Source organism: Zosterops lateralis (assembly GCF_965231275.1).
Source record: "Zosterops lateralis genome assembly, chromosome: 5".
In the NCBI taxonomy this organism is placed as follows: domain Eukaryota; kingdom Metazoa; phylum Chordata; class Aves; order Passeriformes; family Zosteropidae; genus Zosterops; species Zosterops lateralis.
Window position 1 is genome coordinate 27,752,435 of NC_139766.1, and position 6,000 is coordinate 27,758,434.

The window sequence follows — 6,000 nt, forward strand, 5'->3', positions numbered from 1 at the left end:
GTCTACAGGATCCTCATGATGCATTGAATCAAAATCCCTCTGTTGCTCAAACAAACTACCCTGCTGTTCTGTGCTTCTCTCTGTGTGATGCACAAAGCCATCAGCAACCTTACTGCAAGATACAATATGGACAAATCTTGCAAAGATGAAAACCTGCACCTCCTGGCCTATCCTCAGCTGGACAGTGTCCAATCAAGGAAGTGGGGAGAAAGCAACCCTTTCATAAATAAGGTGACATAGGAACAGAGACTGTGGTACTGGAACCCATTAAGATGCATTCCTCTGCTATATCCTTACATGACTGGGGTATAAGGTCATCTCAACAAGAGCATCTGCAAAAAAAATAAGAACCACACACCCTGCCCCCCCCCCAAACCACACACACACACACAAAAAAAAAAAAAAAAGTGCATTCAGAAAAGCAGTGAGTTTGGCTCACTCACTGCAACACATCCCTGGGAGAGATACTAGTTTAGTCTCCAGAAACCACAGGGTCACATTAGCATGCTGCATTGCTGGGGACAGTGCCTTCATAAGGTCTGGGTTTTTCCTCCTTCTAGTTTCCAAGGCAGCTCAGGTACAGTTCAGTTGTTTCATTCCATGCTCCAGTGTACAGGATAAAAGCTTATAAAAAGCTTATTTGAAGTTTATTCTTGCCCACGCACACCATTAGTTTGAATCTCAAATTTAAGTGGAATGTCTACCTTGCCTGAGGTTGAAAAAGAGATGTTTCTGTTTAAAGCACTACTGTTCTAGTAGCAATAAAATCTACATACTTACTTAAATTACTCAGAAATACATTGTGCCTTGTAGAGTGGGTGGGTAGCATTAGTAGTCCAACTGTGATGTCATCTGAGTAAAAGTCTTCTTTGGCACAGTCTTCTGAAAAACAACAAAAAACCATAGTTAATGAAAATTAATCTGTTCGAAAAAACTTTCGGGCATGAGCCCTTCATTATTTCTGTTTTCTCTCCTACCATTTCAGTCATTTTACATCCTTAAATTGCCTACAATTTCACTTTCAAATTTTTCTGTTCAATAGAACCATGTAAATATTCATGAAGGAGAATTTCAACATTGCACACCACCTTTTACGTAGCTCTGGCACTGTCTGAAATCCAATTTTGCAAGACAAATGCCCAATGGTAGCATTTTGGAAATTTATAGATGTAACAATGTCTATAAAACACTAATATTACAATTACTGCACTACAATTGCTTGTATTGTATTATGACCTTGCAGAACAGCAATAATACACTATACAAACTTCTGGAAAGAAAACTTATCAATAAAAACTGTGTGTACTGGGGTTCAAACAGGACACATGAACTACCTTGGAACAGAACTTGACACTCTCAGAGAACATGGCATACAACAGCACAAGACTCCCCTCACTAATAAAAAACTAATTTCAGTAAGACATGCTGAGCAAAAGCTAACTATAAAACAGATTTCTATACACAGAGACTCCACTTATTCAATGAAGAAATAGCTCCCCACCTGCTACAGATCATAAATTCTGTATTCCTACACACCATGCTGTATTTTAAATACACATGCACCAACTTGTAATATCATCTAGCTGATGACAATCCTGCTGGAAAAATCTACTCCTGGTTACCCACTGTTAATATTTTCTATTCAGCACTCACATGTGGCAAAGCACATCTTTTAAGGCATACATAAATATATTCCCTTCCACTGTATGCAAGGATAGGCGGATTTCCTTTAACTAAAGTAACGAAACCAAAGTAACTTCTAAAACCCCTGTTCTTTAACACCTTGTCCCCCAATACATATAACATAGAAAGAAGCAGCTGTCAGCTGGGGAAAAAGAATGCCAATGTTTGAGGAAGATCTATTGCCAAGTCTAATGGGATAAGAAATGCAGACCAATATCACCTACATATCTATTTTCCTAAGTGGTCAAATGAAATATTCTAATGTTAGAGATCGATGATTTGAAACAAATACCAGTACATAGATAAGAAATGGCCAACTATATTATACAGGGCAGGACATTTACATGCACTTATTTAAAAAATCTATGCCAGTTTATGAAAGATTATTTTTCATTTCTGATGTTGGCATGTTTAATGTAACTCAATTTAAGTCAACCATAAATCTGATTGTCTATATAAAAGCAGTATAAATTTAACTAAAGTAATTTGGAAAACAAATTTCACTTATTTTAGTGAAAAATAACTTGTGATCCTTTTAACCTTTTGTGATCCTTTTGACTGACTCAGATGAAATGGTAAAATGTCAATCACCACTGATATTAAGAACTATGGTCCCACCCGGAATTGTACTGAAATTCACATGAAGTCCTCCAGCTTGTAATAAAGTTGTGTGTAACAGAAGGTAGAGACAGAGCAATAGAAATGCTGAAGATGAAATTTTCAGGCACAGCTGCCTGTTGTTTTGCCACTCACTTCAAAAGCAAGTTCCAGTGACAGCTAAATTTCTTAAAGGGTTAAAAAAAAAATCTTAGTACTAGAATCTGTGTTCTAAACTCCCTGCCAAACTGATCAAAACAGCATATTCTCAAATCCATTTCCTGTCTCACTTTTTTTCTGCAGAAGAGCTAAACCCATCAACATTATGTGTGTCTACAGATCCTTTTCCTGCTTTATTTCATAAAACTTTCTTGTTACTCTTCCTCTTGATTCAGGCTACTTTTCTGATTTCATTATGCTTTCCAGATCCTGCAAAACATTTTGCTTCTTTTCCTCCAAATCTATATATTATTTGGATTTGCTTTATGCTGTCTTTTGCATCTATATTCTCATATTACTTGTTGCTGATCTACCTTACCATGTTCTTAGAAATGAGAACTTGTTTAATTCACTCACTATGGCTTGCTTATTAATTTGAATCCTTGTTCCCCTTTCTGAGGTCACTGTCATCATTTTCTATGTCAGTGAAATTCAGATCACAAGCTTCTCAAGGCTGAAACTCTATCTTATTATCTATGAAACATCATGAAAAGCTCTAGGGCAGCACAAAATGTCTAGCTAAAGCTTCTGAGCTGGAAAAAAAAGACTATATTAAAAACTGAAGTAAAGTATTTTAACAACAAAAACACTTCCAGAAAAATATATTCTATATAAAATTTCTGAGATATTAAGGAATTATCAGTGGAGCTACCAGCTCTGAACTGTAGTTCTCAAACACACAACTGCTGGTAGCAGCCTGATTACACATAATGGATGTTGCTGCTGTGGATGGCAAGAAAACTTCATTAAATCACATTACTACATTAAAACTGACAGGAATGTGTGTGTGTGAGAGAGTGAGAATCTGCATTCCTATTCTGACAGTTCTTGGAAGCTGTGATTCATGCTGCTACTTGCGTTTCTACTCACAGTAGAGGAAAACCCTGCTTCCTTTAGAGTATTTGTTGTTACTATGAAAACTACTTTAAAATAAGCACAAGTCAAAACCACTTATTTTGCAGTCTGCTATGACATTTTAAAAATAAACTATTTTAATGCCTGAAATCAATAAACTAAAATTTGTGATGATTATGTCAGTTACTAAAGGTTTGACAAGCAGAAAATTCTCTAGAAATGAAAGCAGCACAAGCTAATAAAGTTTTCTTCACTTTTACCATTACTAAGTTTTTCAATTTTTCTAAACCAAGCAGCAGAACACTCTACATTTCTCTACTGAGATAAAAATCTTCAAGTTGAACATAATGAGGTAGATTTCAGTCTGCTGTTTATTATGATAAATAGGTAATGCAAATACAGGCCAGACAGTAAAGAAGCTGAGAAATGCCATTCTAGACATAAATTCAACTCCCGTTTTTCAACAAGTAACTCCTTGTTACAAGACAGAGAAGTGAGTTGACTGGAAACCTGATTTGGGAAATATTGTCTTTTGTTCTTATGCTGACAGAAAAATATTATTTTTATTATTATTTTGCTATAGTGTCACACTACAATATTGTTGGTCCCCATCCCTTTTCAAAACAGCCCAATATTCACCCTGTCTCCTCAAGTCCTGCTGACACATACAACTCCTATTCTCCTATCCAACACTGACCCAGTGCATGCTGCAAAAAACAGATCAGCACCAAATTCCCATTGCGTTATCTCTCTCTCAAGAGAGAGCAGTGACACATTTCTCTCTGTCCAGCTTGCCCATTTTCCCAAAACCTGTGGTTACATTACAGTCTGTGATTTCCATTCCTCCTACAAACATGGCTACAACTGATCAACGATTTGAAAACCTACTGATGAGTATGTAAGGAAAGAATGAGAGAAAACAAGGAAAAAACATCAATCACATTTTCTTAGGAAATCAGGCTTTAAAAAAGGCAACTCCCTACAGCTTCCAATCGAGGAAAATTTCGTAGTTGTTTACTGAGCCAACGAAATAAGCAGATTTTGGCAAAATATTTTTTACAACTTCACATCTGGGTTTCAAATTAAGCTTTGGGGAACTAAGGTCTGGGAAAGTTACCACACGAAACAAGACAGGTTTTCTCTCCTAACGTATCTTGAGGCTTTTGGATGATGGGTGAAAATCCAAGCATTTAACATTTCTCTAGCAAGACTAATCTGAAAAAATTACATACCTTCTAACCTTAGCACACCAGCAGGAGTCTACCTTCTCTGTACTCACAACCATCTTCTCAACAGCAACCCCTAAACTCTTGGAACATTGTTCTGCCATGGTGCAGCCAAAACTCAACAGGCACTCACTGGCATTGCACTTAACATACAATGAAATAACCACCAAACACTTCAAATGCCCTTAAATGCCAGAAACTATTATTAACTACTTCATTAAAAACTTTACTCAAGCATAAAAATGGAGAGTTACGTTTTATTTATAACAGCAACAGGATTCTCAAAATTTAAAATATTAAATTAGCTGTATTAATGTGTTTTGAAGTATCTTTTTTTATTAAGCAGCTTAGTATCTTTTACTCTCATTAAGATCATAAGTTAAGATGCAAAAAATATATATTTCCTCAGTGTCTCTAATGTACATCACGAAACACACATTAAGCTCCCACAAGAGCCAGCCTGGCTCCTGTATGTTCACAAATACTCGCCCCAATGAAGAAAGTGCTGAAACTTTCTGGAGATCTACCAGTTTAGCAATCAATGACATCCTTAAAGGATCTGGGATCATTCTTATGCAAGCAATGGATTCACTCACAAACTTGTGGCACTGCAAGCTAAAAACTCTTGTAGATGAGGTCACTAGCAATACTACTCCCTACAGTAAAGCACTCAAAATTCTGACAGCACAGTGGAGGATCAGCCCATTCCCAGGTATTCCTCCTTTTCTAAGTGTCTCACAGCAAGACCACTCCTATGCAATGTGGTTAGTAAGTTCTGTGGCCTGCTCTGGCTGTAATAGGCAGCACAACCCCAAAGCAGCACAAAAAAGCCTTCACAAAAACAGGGCACAAAAAGGAGATTCCATACAAAAGGATCTACAATTCTTAAGTACCAAAGCCAGGGAAAGTTGCATAATTCAGCAAGACCTTTTCAAAAGTTAATAGAGATGTAAACCATGTAAGTAACCACTGAACACAGTATTTTGCCTTCAACTGTTTCTGAAGGCCTAGGACATGGGTAAGGTTAGTACTCACAGTCCTCGCCTCTGTCCTAACTAAGTTCTCCCATCAAAGCAGGAGTAACATATTCTTTTAACATGCCAGCAGGGCGAAAAAGGTGCTCTCACTTCGTCCAGCAGCACAGGGTTACAACACAGTAACCTGGAACACAGAAACTAGAAAGCCAATCTCTAGTCTGTCAAACAGGGCTCACACCATGATCTCAGCAGGCTCTGCATTGCAATGGGAAGATGCATCCACTCCTAACTTTTCATTTCAGTACCAATTTTCAGAATATGGAAGTGAAGTGAAGCTTTAAGAGTAAGCTTTAAAAGTAAAGCTTTAAAAGCTTTTCAAGTAAAGCCTTACTGGACAGTCCTCTGTCCATGACAGGAGCACCAGAAGCATGCACGCCTCTCTA

General features: G+C 37.3%; 1 protein-coding gene across 4 annotated transcripts in view; it reads right to left on the reverse strand.

Moving 5' to 3' along the window:
• The window catches only part of CLOCK (clock circadian regulator), a 52,739-nt gene extending 51,857 nt beyond the window's left edge, over window positions 1-882 (reverse strand). For 3 of the 4 annotated variants that reach the window (XM_083860865.1, XM_083860866.1, XM_083860862.1), the window contains exon 1: window positions 781-882. The gene's annotated coding sequence lies outside the window, so the exon portion shown is untranslated. The remainder of the gene's footprint in view (window positions 1-780) is intronic. The other variant, XM_083860864.1, reaches the window with a different exon arrangement.
• Between the last annotated feature and the right edge of the window lie 5,118 nt (window positions 883-6,000).